Source organism: Anomalospiza imberbis, chromosome 1, assembly GCF_031753505.1.
Source record: "Anomalospiza imberbis isolate Cuckoo-Finch-1a 21T00152 chromosome 1, ASM3175350v1, whole genome shotgun sequence".
In the NCBI taxonomy this organism is placed as follows: Eukaryota; Metazoa; Chordata; class Aves; order Passeriformes; family Viduidae; genus Anomalospiza; species Anomalospiza imberbis.
Window position 1 is genome coordinate 133005796 of NC_089681.1, and position 15659 is coordinate 133021454.

The following is a 15659-nucleotide window of genomic DNA, read 5'->3' on the forward strand; positions in this document are numbered from 1 at the left end:
TATTTAACAACTGAAGGAACATTAAATTATGCTTCCATTTCCTTTAGAAATTGATCTAGATTTTGGCACTACATTAAAAAAAATACAAGAATATATATATATATAAAAAATAAAATATAATAACTTATATTAAAAAGTTTTAAGTGAGTCATAAAAACATTGTAAGGATGGTAAAGATTTCATTTCTCAGAAATTTCATCTAGGAGCTCTGAGATATTTGTGCTGGGAGGGTTGTTTGGAGCAGCAGGCATTAGCAAGGGCTAATGAAAGGGAAAGGGAAAAAGAGCTGACAAGTAAAGGAAATTATTCTTCTTGAAGTGTTCCTTGATTTTCATTAGAAGAAAATAATTAGCAATGAGGGTAGTAGAAATGATAGGAGTAGACAGGCCAGATAATTACATGCAGGTAAGGATTTTTTGAGGCTCACTGACTAGAGTACCTTCTTTAGTGAATACTGCCTTGGTGACATCTGGGGGATAGAAACTTACCAACTCTTAGTGGTTATGCACAACTCCAAAAGAGAAGGTGTGGGCATTAGTTTTGCTCTTAAAGACTTGGACACTTTGCCTTAATTTAGCAAATTTTAGTTAGCATCCTTTCTGTTTTATGAGCCATCTATCAGTTTTCCTTAGTTTAAGAACTCCACCACAGAAACAGAGTTTTTTATTGTCTTATTTCTTAGTGGTAGGTATTGGTGTTGTCCTTACCTGACTTGTGATATGGTCAGGACAAAAGAAGAGGGTTCTGAGTTATTTGGGTTGCCCATAGTAATCAGTTGCACATCTGTGCAAAATTCATAACCTTTTTATCTGGAATATGATACCTCTGTAGGTCCAGCTCATGGAGAAATTTGTCTGCCCTAAATGATAGTCATTCAAAATGCCAATCTGTTTGGCATTAACATCTTTATTTCTCTGAAGTTAGCAGCAGGTTTGTCCAGGAAAAAAGGCAGAATCAAACTGGAGAGTCACCTTCTGTCCTTGACTTTTGTTGTTGAGTATCTTTTTATATTAATGATGATGTCAACTGGGGACATTGCAGAGAATCCCAAGCTGTGAAAAATAGCAAGTACCCTACTCAAATTTAATTATGTTTTCCTATTGAAGTAGGTAAGGAGATGATCAATATGCATTGGAGAGTATGTAACACAGTACAATAGTATTTTCTGAAAGGCCAATGTTTTATATTTTTGCCATCTTTTCTAGTTCTTCACAAATCAACATAACTGTTGATAGTCAGACTTGATCATCAAATAATTCCTAGTGCAGAAAAAAAAAATTGATCTCATTTAGAGGAGTGAGAATTTTTCCTGAAAATAAGGAAACTAATGAGAAAATGTCATTATTTTCTCCCTTTTTTTTGTGTATGCACTAGGTAATTGTTACCTTACTAAAAGCCTTTTTCAACTAGAAAGTTTTTAGAAATCATATTTCACATAAAAATGGCAATTGCTCTGGCATAGCTTGGAATGCCCTTTGGATATTTTCTAGTTCAGGCATTGTGCCTTAAGCTTACGGTCAAGCTTATTTTTCAAAAGGATTGATGGTTGGGAACTGATGGAAAATTGCTTTTCGTTCTTCTTTATCAGGGTAAGGTACGGAATCACCTGCTGTTTAGAATAATTTCTCATAAAGTACCTTTGGAAATCTAGATGAATAATGGGCAGGGAAGAAAAGTGAGGATTTTACATTGTGCATATATCAAGGTTTTTTCTGTCTTAATAAAATCATAAATATATTGGGTTGTTTCCATAGCATGTGAACTTGAGACCTGACTGCTAGGTCTATTTGTACATCTCAGTCAAAGACTTTGTACTCTTCAGTATCTTTATTTTATCGTGTGTCACAGTAATAAATACCATTAATAAAACCCATTCAGGTTGCAAAGAAAGGATTTTTTGAAACTTCAGAAGAAGGTGTAATTGTTCCTATTAGTGTAATACTGTATTCTGAGGAGCCAGCCATGGAGCAGCAGAAAAATGGCATTCTGTAGCTTTTCAGCCTAAGCTATAAAGCTCCTTGCTTGTACCTGGGGAGCCTGAACACTGTGCTACAAATCTAATTAGGTTTTTGGTTCTTCATATTTTTAAGTAACATAATGCCTTCTGGGAGGTCCAGGTATTACTTAAATCTTGGCCCAGTTTGCACAAAGTTCTATGCAGGGAACTTTATCCCCCCCTTTTGTGTGATTCTCTTCACAGAGGTGCCAGCATCAGTGGGTACCCTGAGGCTTCCCTGCTCTCCCTGAGTTCTTGGAGCAGGGCAAGCCTGTCTGTATTTCATGTCTGTGCCTTTTAGAAAATGAGATGTAAGCCATTTACAAAGTGGTGTTCTCTACTCTTCTGTTTTTAGATATTTTGGTAGAGAAAGCAAAATGCAAAACTGAATGTAGACTGCTTAGAAGCCTTTGCTATAGAGAACATTGTTGGTTAGTGTAATGGAAGTGAGATTTGGTTGATACAATTAATTCTTTAACTGAGAAATGCCTTTAACTGAGAAAGCAAGCAGTTTATTATTATTTGGCTAGTAAGGCAAATACATTCCTGTGCTAAACTGATGGGTAGGAGTGGGTTTACACTGGATGGTAAGAGTATTTTGATAATGTGAGAGACTCATGACGTTACTCTGTTCTGACACCAATGATTTTGATTGATATTTGTGTAGCTACTGTGGTATGATTTATGTGGAAGTAATGTAAAGGACATTCTACTTCTCTTTGACAATCGTCTCAAGTACACTGTAGGGAAGGCAAAGACTTTTAAAGTATATGAAAATAAGTATAAAGAAATTGTTTAGGAATGTCCTTCAACATGCTATCTATTAGCTCAATTTGCCAAGCCAAAGAATTTCTGGATATGAAGAGGATAAATAAGAACTTCTAGCAAATATTTTATTTTATAAAAGGGAAAAAAATTGATCTTTTTTATATATGCTGGGAAAACAAAAACCACATTGTTTCATAAACATGTTAGTGACACTGGTCAGAGACAGAATTATCAAAAGTCATCTGCACCTTGGTTAAAGAAAAATTTGGCCATCAGCAGTTGATAAACGAGTTGTAGAAGGTTGTGTTCATTCCAACCAGTAAATTATAAGCTTTGGTAGACCTGTGGTACATCATTATAGAAAAAAGCTGAGAATATACACTGAGGAAGGCCTAAATGCATAGTTCATGTGTTTCCAAGGCAACAAATAATTGTTGTTGCTGCATTTGGACTTACAGCTAGTTAAAAAAGCAGGAATTGTAAACACAAGCTGAATTAGCCGGCATTTCTGACAGGTTTAGTTATTCAGTAGGCTGACAAATCTACAAAAGCGAAGATGAAAGAAAAGATAGTTTCTTTGAGGTTTTTATATATTCATTTTCCACTTCTGTATGTGGTATGGAAAGTGTTACAAAGGGCAGAATTTGTTGCTGTCATTGATTTTTTTGTTCAACGGCTGCCAGCATGTGGCAGCTAAGAAAGGGTGAAATTTGAAGGACGTATCTTGCCCACAGGTTTCTTCCCAGCAGTGAGGCAGAGTTCTCAGAACAAGATTAAAAGTACAAATATCTAGATGCTGTGAAAAATAATAGAAATGTCAACTGTTGCATTAGATAGATTCTGAATACCTTCATTTTTTAAAATTTCATTTTTACTGAACTCACCTCATCTATAGTTACAAAAAAAAAAGAAACCTAAAATCCCAACCACTGAAAAAAATGAATTCTGCCAATAAGACTTCAAACTATATATCCTGTCACATTTATGGGACTGTTGGGATGTTTAGAAGAAAAAATTCACAGTCTTCTGTTGCAGAGGGTTTGAGAAAGGAGAGGTGCTATGTTGCGCTTTTCTTTTGAAGAGTAGTTTTGACTAGAATCTGATCCCTAGTTTATTCAGTTCAGGTGAAGTCCTGACAAGTTTGGGGAGAGATGGAGAAGAAGGATAAATACCTGTAATTTTTTTTTCTCAGACCAACAGGTTGGGCAAGTTGTGAGTGGGGAAGTCTGGAAGGATGTGCTGTCTGAACAGACTGCCCTGTTTCATGGGAAGCCAAACTGGTTCCCTCAGGCGTTCTTGGTTGCAAAGTGCAGCAGTAAGCAAAAGTTCTTCTGAAATAATAGCAGGGCATCATTAAACCAGTTTATAAGTCTGGCTAACTTCTGCCTCCAGTGTGTTCCACTGAGAGCAGTGGTTGGAACCACTAGTTCAGAGATTGCCCTTCTTAGGTGAATTCTGACATCACCATGAGTAGTAACACTGCTTGCAGTTGCACATGTGCCCAGCCAGGGAGCTTCTAAGTCTCTCTGTCCTCTGCTCTGCTGCACAGGGGTCACAGGCTCTCTGAGAGACTTGTAGAAGTTTTAAGAGGAAGAACATGGAGTAGAGTTAAAAACAATAATAGGAAACTGCAGGGAGCAAGTGTGAACTTTCTAAATAACAAAATGGTTGCTAGCCTTTCTTTTTCTCTGAATAAACTTGCTCACAAACATATATATGCCTTGTGGGAATGTGGCTGACTCCATCACTTCCAAGTTATCACCTGTAAATTTTTGACACAAAGATACTTACTTTCTTTGTTCTGTAATTTGTGAGGAAAAATCTGAGAGTGTAGTACAAGACACCCCAAAATTGGTCTTTGCTATAGGAAGTAAACTGGAAGAATCCAGGCTTTCTGAAGTTGATGACTAAATATTGAAAACGGAGCATATTAAAAGCCACAGAAGCCTATCTTGAAAAAATCCGTTGTCATCCTGGAGTATGTACTTCTTCTCTTGCATCCTCAGTGGGTCTTGAAAGAAGATGAAGAAATGCAGCCACAGTATTTTGTGGGGAATAGTAGAAGGCTGTAAGCTTGGAAACCCTAGAAATAATTGTAGAGGCACTGTGCAAGCAATGCTGCAGATGGGATTAAGGTAGTGAGAGGTCTCAAGAAAGTGCATTTTTTGATGCTTTTAGAAGGAATGTGGAAAATGCACAAGAAACATGTATGTTTGGTTTTTGGCAGCTGTGATTTGAAATTCAAAGTGTTGAGGTGGAGACTTCTTGGCCAAACTAAATAGTGGAAAATAAATGAAATGAGCACAGTAAAAACAATCAATAAATTCAGTAACTTCAGAGAGGGAGACCCATAATTAGTGCATATCCACCATGTGAACTTGACTCTGCATTGACAGCTAAAGCTGACACAAGAGATTTTGGGGAGAACTCTGGTGTCACACATCCTGTTAATTCCCTTAGATTAATTTTTTCACCTTCTGCACCTTCATTGACCATATCATTTGCTCCATCTGGCAGAGTCTTCACTGCTGATTATAGAGACTCTAAACATGCTTTTGTTTTGCTTTTTCCTTTGTACTTCACAGTGTAATGGCTTCCTGCCAAATGCTACACCTAGAGGCAGAAAAATATGGATATTAGCATGGCATAGACTGTGAAAATTAAAATCCATGACTGCTGTGTGGAATCTACATTAACATATTCAGAAGTACATGATAAATATTCTATGATTTTGTGAAATGATTGCTTTTTTCCATTTACCTTTCTGTGTGTACTTTGTTCTCATTGACATCAATAGAAATTATTCCTGTGGATCTGGCAAAAACTATGCCAGAACTTTACTGATTAAATTATGCAACTGATCATCTTGTTGAAGACATCTTGTTTCAAACTTAACACTGATCACGCATCTTGAGTTGTAGATGAAGACATATGTGTCCATGAATGAAAGTTTAATGTTAAAACAGCTTTACAGAAGTGTCATTTCTCGATCCCAACCTTAGATACACTTCAGATTGCTTCCATCCCTACAATACCCAAGGAAGCCTTTATGTGGCCACAAGTTGCACAGCATTTGATTCAGAAAGGCAAGAGGAGGATACAGCCTGTGTGTAGCCCAAAGGCAACAAGCAGTTTCATGGCTGATGCTGCATCATGGTGTGTTGGGGACATAGCTGGTTTGGGCAAGCTGCTGTGCTTTGTGTAACCCTGCAAACCTGGTCTCAGCAGCTCCCCCTTGATATTCTCAGTTGGTTTTGTGACTGATGTTTATATTGCCAACCATACACCAGGAAGGTACCTGCTTTGTAATCAGCACAAAAGAACTCTGCTTTGGAAGCCACAAGTCAACTATCTTGCTGAGTGGTCTGTTAAAGCACTTGTTGAAATAACAGTGACTAATAGGATTGAAGCATTACAGTATTAATTCTTATTTCCAGTATTGCAAAATGCAAAAGGACATAGTTATTGTAACCCCATGGCATATCTTGGTTTTGTATCTCATTTATTGTTATTGTGTAGTATAAAATGAAAAAAGTTTATTTTTAAAGATATTGTCAAATTTTGCAATCAGATCATTTCAATGTAAAAAAGACATAAAATTTTGTTTTATTATTGTGCCATTTGCCACAATGTTTGGTAGAAATTGCTAAATTTTTCAGGGAGTGTTGTCCACCTGCAGATTAGCTAAATCATGGATATTTCTTGCACAACACAGCACAAAATATGATCAAGGAAACACCTGACCTAAAACTAAGGCTTAACTTTCCTGCTTCAGGCCTATGTGTCATTATTCTTGAAGGCAGAGAACAGGCCAGACTTCTTTAGATTGTTTTTAGCTTCTCATTTGAAGCAGAATCTTGCTCTGTCAATAGTTGTTGTGAGTATCTTAGTAGACCCATTGTTTTCATTAGGCTTTCTTAGCTGAATAGCAATTATTTCTGTGAATAAGTATTTGTGGTAGTGAGCTCTTAATCAGTTGGGCATTTGCAAAGTGTTAATAATGCACAGAATGTTCTGCATGCAGGAACACTGACATTTGCCCTCAGTGTCACTGTGAAACTCCTCCACCACAAGTGGGAGAGACAAAGTCCTGACTTCTGCAATTTCATTTACCCATTTTATATTTCAGAGATTTCTAAAGTGATTTGCAATCAAAACAAACATTTGTTGAAGCCCTCCCTATACTGAAAGGATTGCTTTGAGATATTAATCAATGAAAAAAGCAAAACTGGCCGTTGGATTTCTCCAGCATAGTGTAGGAGTCATGTCACTGCATCCTTTTTGTTTTCTATCAATTCTCTGATTGCCTTGGCTGGATGGAAGCTTTGAATGAGTGTAATCCATGGAAAATAACAAGTCCAGATGCAAATTGAAAGTTTCTGGTTTGCACTCATGTCTGGCCTGCTGTCTGCTCAGCTTCTTCTTTCAGTATTGCTCTTTGTGGAATTGTGTTGCTCACAGTTCATTGGTAAATATATGGGATGATCAATGGTCTTACTTGTTGCTTTTGTAATAACATGACAACTCATTTAGGAATACAGATAGTTCAGACCTCTGAAACTGATGTATTTGAGCTATGAGAATGCTACCAGTCAGTGATAAGTTAAAGGCATTAAGAGAATATTTAATTAAAGAATCAAGGAACTCCAAATTTTCAGATTATAATTAAGAATATCCAATGTGTGATTGTTCACAGTATGAAATTTTATTGCTCCAGTTGTGATAAGTACAGGGAAATCTGACCTATTAATAAAAGACAATTATGTTTCTGTCTACTCTAGAAGACAGGAGTGCTTGTTTCCTCCATTCTAACTCCAGGGCTCTCTATGTATTTATATTGTCGGAGTCTGACATGGCTGGGGTTTACCCCAAAAAGAAATTCCTAGAATTGAATAATCTTTATTTGATTTTACCTGCTCTGTATTTGTAGTAGTGCTATTTTTTATAGTTTTTATTTTAAAAGGAGTCAAACTCTCTGAAGGTGGTGAGAGAAAAGGTGGGCAAAAATGCTGCTGTGTGGATGTCCTCAAGTTCTTGCATGAGATGTCCCTCTGCATTGTAGCAAATACCAAAAGTTGGTCATATTGCAGTGAGGCAGTGAGGGGGATATCAGCATATCTTGGAAAGCAATGCTGTAAAGAGGTGAATTGCATTTCTCTCCTTTGTTTTGTTTGTTTCTTTGTTTGTTTTTAATAATTCTACTCATCTACCTGATGCACTAGACAATGAAGACACAGTGAAGTGGAGATTTTTAACACTGTAAATTTATGGACTGCTATGTTTTTTTCTAATGACTGCTGACTGATTGTGCAGCTAATCTTATTTCACTGGTTTTCTTTTTTAATTACCTATTGAGAGCCACTTGGATGGAGTCCACAGAGCTTCAGACCCACAAACCACAAATTACAAACTAAATTCAGTTAATTAGATGAGCCAGAACTACCATAAAGTATCTACATGGAGCTGGGTTCTCAATACTTTTTTATGAGAAATAGAAAAAAGCCTGGTGCAAAATTCATAACATAATAGTAAATGTTTTCTCTGGAATATTTAAAGAACATGTAATAATGTGGTTTTGTATGCAGTCTACCTCTATTTGTGTAGTTGTCTTAGCAGACTAATCAGCATTCTCATGTTCTTAGAGAGTCGAACTTTATTACAAGGTGAAATGACACAAATCTAAAATATTTTATTGCGGTGGTTTGGGTCTAAAGACAAACATTTGGTTTGTGGAGAAGTCAAAATCTGGTATAAAGATGCCAAATTTCTCTTAACACACTGGTAATCTCTCAGGGTTTCAAAAATGTGAAGTTTATATTTTCAGTCTGAGCCGCCATTGTCTTATAGTGAGGAGCAATCTCCTTTTGCTGCCAACATTTAGTGTGGCAGGAGGAGTTCAGCTGTGCTTTTCATCTGGGATTGTCGAGTTAGCTGCTGCTGGATACAGCTACATGTGTGCTTCTATGCGCATGTGACAAGCTGCACATAGTAAGCATTATACATTATTTAAAGACTAAATCTCATCTCAATGTCTGTCCAGTTCTGTCTTTTAAATAAAAAAAGGGGCATTTAATAATAGCCATTGAAAAACAATTGTGAAAAAATTACTAAAGAAATTAATGTAGGTAAGGAAGAGCACTCCTGTAATAGACTTGATGGTAGAATTCCAATGCTTTGTGTATGTCAGTGCAACTTGATTCATAGCAGGTATCACTACTTGTTTACTTAGGAACACATGCTTTTTTTTTGTCTTCTGCCTAAGGTGAGCAATGAGTTTATGCCAAAGCATTTAAATTTTGGAGCAGGACCCTTCTCTGTTTTATGCTGTTCATAGACTTCTGAGTGTGAGAGTGCAATTCAGTGACTGCCATAGGGCAGCACAAATGGATCTTATCACTTTAACCAAAATGTAACATGTATGGTAAAATGTATACAAAATATCATTTAGTATTGAGAAAGAAGTAGTTACAAGGCATAAAATGGTGAATGTCATTGTATCTTTCATACTAAAGAAAGAAAACCTAAGCAGTTTGTTACACCGGGGCTTGCTTTGGTCGCAGCTACACCAGGGCAGCTAAATGGCAGCAGCATCCAAAAAGCATGGCTGTGCTCTCTACTTGGCCAATCCCACAGGCAAGGAGGACCTGGAGGTCTGCTGCACCACACAGTAGGCAGTGGGAGGGCAAAGCCCAGCTCCCTGTGGTTGTTGCCCTTTCTCTCAGTCATCCAAGCTGAACCCTTTGACTCCAGCAGCAGGTTTTTTATTACTGATATAGCGAAACTGAGTTTTGCCTTTATTGAGAGGAAGCCTTGATAGGTCCCTGAACCTACTGTGGGAACCAGTATCATGAGAGGATGGCAACAAATCTGCAACTGGTGTATAGCTCAGGTTACTTGAACACCTCTTAAAATAATGTATGGCTTTATGACATTTTACCTTCCCCTTGTTTCTATTAATTACATACTAAGCTTTAAGGTAGGGAAGAATGGGTGGCTTTGAACATACCTGGGAGTCAGAACACCTCTGGAGATGTGCTTAGTCATATGTGCAGGCAAACATGTATGACCTGGGTGGAAGGGAGAGGTTTCTCCTTCTTTAGCCAGGGTTGTGGTAGTGCAGTTCTGTGGCTCTCACACATTCCTGTCCTTCATTCTCTACCTAAAGCATAGGCTGTACAAAATTCTGTTAAATGGGAACTTACTGTGCACACTCTTACTAGAGATCCATAGTAGACAGGCTTATTAGGTCTGCTAATTTTATATGCAAGACAATCTCTCCAGTCAAAACAGGATCTGGGGGTTTCTTTTTGGGTGGATTTTTTTGAGGTATTTGGTGTTTTGTTGGGATTTTTTTAATGCGCAGAGAGCAGTAATGACATTCTGTATGTCCAGTGTATCAGACTGTGCCTTTGAGAAATTCTGGTGTCTAGATAGATTTTTACCTGATTCTAAAATCTTGCAGTGATAGATTCTGTATTACAGACTGAATTTAGTCAACAGAAGGAATATGTGACCAGGGGGAAGAGAGAGAGAAGAGTGGCTCTGGTGACAGTGACATGAAAATTCTGTTCAGTGGTCTTGTCAGGTCAGGCTCTGGGCCATGGAAATATCTGCTTCCTGAGCCTCTGCCTGTCACCTAGCTCTGGAAACTGCATAGGAGAGGTCCTGCATTAAATAATGTATGAGCTCTGTGCACTCATCAACATGAGTTGTCTCTCATAAGTAGTTTAACTGTGTATTCAGAAATAAAGCATACTCAGGTAAGTTTGCATTGGCTTTTCCTACTTTTCAAGAGCCATTCTTTATGAAGGTTTATTGCTAAAGAGCTTATTTTGGAAGAAGAAGAAGGAAAAGGTGAAAGGAGGATGAGAGGAGTGGGATTGTTGAATTCTAAGGAAAAAGGATGAGGGAGGACCTCACATCTGTCTGCAGCTAAAAGTGAAAGGTGATAGGACAAATAGGAATGGACACAAGTCGCAACAAAAGAAATCTAGTTAGACTTTAGGGAAAAGAGGAATCACAAGATCAGACATGGTCTGAGTACAGATTAGACCACAAGACCTTCAGAGGTAATTAATTTCTGAATAACAGTTCTAGGGGGTTTTTGATATATTATGTCATGTATTGATGACTTGTTATATCTCTATGAAAAATCACAGTGGCTTCTATTATTTTGCTTATAAGACATAATTCTTTTTAGTCTTTTATTTTTTCTGCTGCTTTTGGTGATTAGTATTTGTCTTTTTAAAATAAAGGAAAAAAAAGCTTGATTTATCCTGCTGTACCAATCCCGTAATTGTGTCTTCTCACACTATAAACAAATCATGATTAGGCACAGATAAATTCTTCAGTACAGCAAGTCCACCAACTTCAATGTTACATAATATTCATCTGCCAGGATTATTAGATTGCACACATGTGGCTCACTGAGTTATGGTTGTTGATGGAGTTTGTCTGACAAATGTCCTGGCCACTATCCACATTCCTCCTGTTCTGAAAAACAGAGGACATGAGTCTGCAAGTCTGGTGAGCCAAGTGCTTTCGTAACCTTTACATTTATTTTAATTTCTTTATTTTGGAAAGATATCTTCAAACTGAACTTTGTGGTTTTGCCGACAGACTTATTCATGCTAAAATCCAAATATGAAATATTCAATACTTCCTTTCTTCCTTTTTTTTCCCCCAAAATTACTTGGAAGAAATATGACAAAAATTTTGGAGGAAATAAACAAAATTGAATTTGAGAGCTCAAATGGATAAATTACTATTCTCAATACCAGCCTGAAAACTCAGCTGTGTTAAATCTTTGTCTCAAATGTGATTTTAATTTAAAAAGGAAGAACAGAAAACATGGAAAGAGAAAAACAAATTTTTGGCAGGAACATGACTAGACAGTCACTGGGGTAGAAAAAAATGGGAGTTCACTGTCTCTAAAGTATGTCATGATCTCACAAATGTCACTAATTTCCTCACTGTGGAGTTAACTCTGCACAGAGTTTAGAGCTGCTCTGGAAGACTCCCCAAAGAATAATGAATAACCTGTTTGAAGAAGTTTGCGTGTGTGTGTGGGCTACAAAAAGGGTAAAAAGGTTCAGGTTCATGTGCTTTTCCTGACGGCTGCTTTGTTGGGAACTAAGTTCTGTCTTGGAGCCTGCACAGACATTTTTCTTGTTATGCAGAGAGGAGAGAGGGTTTTGATACCTCACAAACCCTGTTTGCTTTTGCTGATCACGAGCTCCCTGTGTTGTCTGAGTGTGGAGGAAGGTCTTATACTGCCTCTGATCAGAAGTAAATGCTGAAAACTGGGAGACAGTCTCATACAGTAAAATGTGTGGCATTGAATCAGGCCAGTGTTCAGTTTTTCTAGATTTTTACTCTTTTGGTGTTTTGTGGCAGCTGCTTCAGATGTGAAGCCCCTTATGATGCACCTTACAGACCCGCTTTTTCTAATTTTAAAATTTGTTGATCTTGGTTGGTTTGGATTTTTTTTTCCCCTAAATCACATCTCATTCATTACTTTTTAAGGCTTTAGTGCCTGTTTTAATATGTTGTTTTAATGCCTGAAATATCCACTCTCTGCTTGAAAAAATGGAGAATGAAAAAATAAAACCTACTGATTTTTGTTTTGTACATGTTATGTATGTGTTTTGTTCTCTTGGCTAATAAAAGTGGAAGTGTACCTTGCTGATTAGTAGCTGTTCTGAAATAATAATTTTTACAATATGTACCTGCCTGTTTCTGTCAAAAGAAGTATGCTTTAGGATATAACATAGGATCCTAAAAATAAGTTAATACACAAATGAAAATGTGAAAGCTAGTTTCAAGATCCCGCTGTGACAGGTTGTTCTAAACTCTGTAGGATTTTTTGGGGGTTTTTGGGGGTTAAACTCTCATCTGTTGAGTCCTTTGTTGTAAGATTCCTGTATTGATCTGTCCTTTCCTTTACTAAAATGTACTTTACTGTTTTTACTGTTTACTGTACTTCCTTTACTGTTCAGTTTGCTGCTGCCTATAGGTTAGATTTCATCACTGAATATTTGTGAGACCTGGATTTTTTATATCAGGAAATTATTGGAAAAGCTGTAAAAATTACATATTATCATAACTGTCCCTTATAGTTTAGTTTACCTTATCATGTCTTTGTTTATGTCCTTCATCAAAGTTCCAAATTTATCCATTTTGCGTGCTGATCTGAGAGGTGCAGAGAATCTGTCTCTTCCAATGAGGTTTTACAATTACCTGTAGTCCTAATTAAAATAATTTTTCATGTTGGCACCCTTTTTAGGTTATGCTAAAAACTATCCTGGAGGCTAAATTATTATTTATTTTCATGCTAAAGAAAGCTTTCCTATCTTTGCCCTTTATTTCCTGCCTCTTAGCCATTATCACACTTTTTGGAAGGCAGCTTCTATGAGCAGCAAACGTGTTAACAGGAATTGAAAGGATTTATACAAGGGTGTAAGAACAAAATACTTTGAATTGCCTTTTGGTAGGAAAGAAAAATAGGTAGATTTTTATAACCACAGTTAGACAGCTCTGACAGGGCATATGTCATTTTGAAATAGAGTTAAAGCTGAAATTGCTATAGGCATAAAACAAACAAGGCATTTGGGGTCTAACATTATTTCAGCTCAGCTTATGCTCTTTCATGTCTAATTGCTTAATTACAGTTTACTGTACATTTTAAAGACTTAGACTCTGAATCATTCAAGCTAGAGCAATGTATGATGTTGTGGTGCTCCCTGCATTTTTCCAGTCTAAGTGGAATTCATTAATGTGCCTAGTCAAGCAAATGAAATGATCTTTTGTGCCATTTGCTCTTGTTCCTTCCTGGTTTTCTCAATTCACTAGCATCTTTGTGGGGGTTAACAGCTTTGCAAGGGAAGGGATAACAAGTGAATAATGAGTTACTTTTTTCTGAGGTATTGAAAACAGGAATAATATTGATTCACAATACAGATTATTTCAGCATTTGGCAGAAAACAGCAGATTTACATTTTTCAAATACAGATCCCTCATTTGTTGATTTATCTTGATCACTGAAGCATGTTATAGTCTTAACTTACTATTGAACTTCCAGATAGTCCTTCAGGGCAGCATTAAAACCTTGCTGATGTTCAACAAATTATTTCACCATTAATTAAACTGTAAATTGATAAGTCAGTTCCTACCATCTTTCGCTTTATTTCATTTTCCTTTTTTTCTTTTTCCTTTTGATTTTCTCTTTCCTCTCTTTACTTTTTCCCCTCTTTCATGAAAGAGAACACAAAAGCTACAGAGCTGCTTTGAAATTTGCATGCTTTTTTTTTGTAATGAACCCATGATTTCAATACAGATTATTTATTACTACAACCAAGTAGCTATGTGAATGGTAGGGAAGTATTTTTGTAGCCTGCCAATGAACTCACCAGTTTTTGGCATTCTGTGATAAATCATGATGGCTCCATGGCATATTACAAATTAGAGTTACAAGCAGATTTCTCTATTTCTGGGTTCTAGTGATTTTTTAAGTGCTTTGTTTGAGGTCATCATAGACAGAGTTTGGATTAAAGCTTGGCTGTAGTCAGAGTGATAAATATTTTGTTGAAATTCTTTAAAAGTGTCAGCAGCTGTTTTGGATGATACACTTCAAAGAGAAACAGTAGCAGATTCTTTCTTCCTCCGTAGTCCATCAGGTGTACCCTAACCAAGGGAGGAAGGGAGCATAAAATCAACAATCTCATTGAAATCAGTCATGGAGGTAAAGTGTTTCAAACAAATCAGTAGTAAAACTATATTCGACTTCTACAGGGCCCATCTGGTACCTGTAAAAGCAAAATTCCCATCCTGAGTTTTCTTTAGAGGTGATGGATGGTTTGTTGCAGTGGAGCCAGTTGCAGAGAGGATCATGTTTCTTGCTCTTCCCTAGGAATTGCCCAAGACGTGTATGCAACATTAGATCATGCTGTCTGCATTGGCTGCTTATTCCTCCAAACTTCTCTGGAGGACTGGGACTCTGCTCCGGTCCCAGAGTAAAGTAGAAGGTTGGAGCCTGAAGAACAGAGCAGTAAGTGGAGCAAGGCTAGCACATGAACCTGGGCCTAATCATAGGAGCAATGTGCCACCACAGTACTTCCATAATGGTACTGGTTAGGTTGGGTTTTGTGCACGTTAGAATTTGTACTTGTGTGTGGCTTTCCTGTACTCCACAGACTCTTATCCCATTGCTATCAGGCCATGTGAAACAGAATATGGGTTTGCGCATTGCTTATCCCCTCATCTTCTTCCAAGGGGTGGGGAGGGAAAGTACCCGCATGGCTGCAGTGCACTGCCTTGTTTTCACAGGGATGTTTGCCATGGAGATTGCATGGTGACAGCGTCTTGCCTCACTGCACAGTTTATACAGCCCTGTGAGGAAAAGGGGAAAAGCAACAGAGAAATGGCCTGTGCATGGACAGGTTAGGCAGGAGGTGGTGGTCATTGTCATGGTCATTCACGCTGCTTTGGATCAGGCTTTCACAAAGTTTCTCACCTGGAGACCACATCTACTCTTACAGTAGAGATGCTTTATCTTTGCTATGCCAGTGTATGACCTGCAGTTCTTGTGATACTGAGCCTGCTTCTTGCCTGTTTATTTTATTTCCTTAGGAGCAGGACATAAGTTATGAAAAGGAGAGAGATACAGAAAACAGAGGCTTAAGTTGGTGCCACAGGTGCAAATGAGAATCTTTGCCTGTTGCAAACCTTAAATTGTTGGGAGAAATCAGTTGCTGTTACACCAATTTGTAAAAAGATATTTTCTGCCTTACCTAGACAAATCTTTATTTTTGCAGCTTCATCACCACAAAACTAATTTTTTAGTGCTGTCCCTATTTTTCTCCCAGCCCAATTTTCAAATGCCAAAATGAACAATTTT

The 15659-nt window shown here is 37.4% G+C and overlaps 1 protein-coding gene across 1 annotated transcript in view; it reads left to right on the forward strand.

The window, feature by feature from the left end:
* PLXDC2 (plexin domain containing 2) overlaps positions 1 to 15659 on the forward strand; it is a 253379-nt gene that overhangs the window by 39397 nt on the left and 198323 nt on the right. The gene's annotated exons all lie outside the window — the stretch shown is intronic.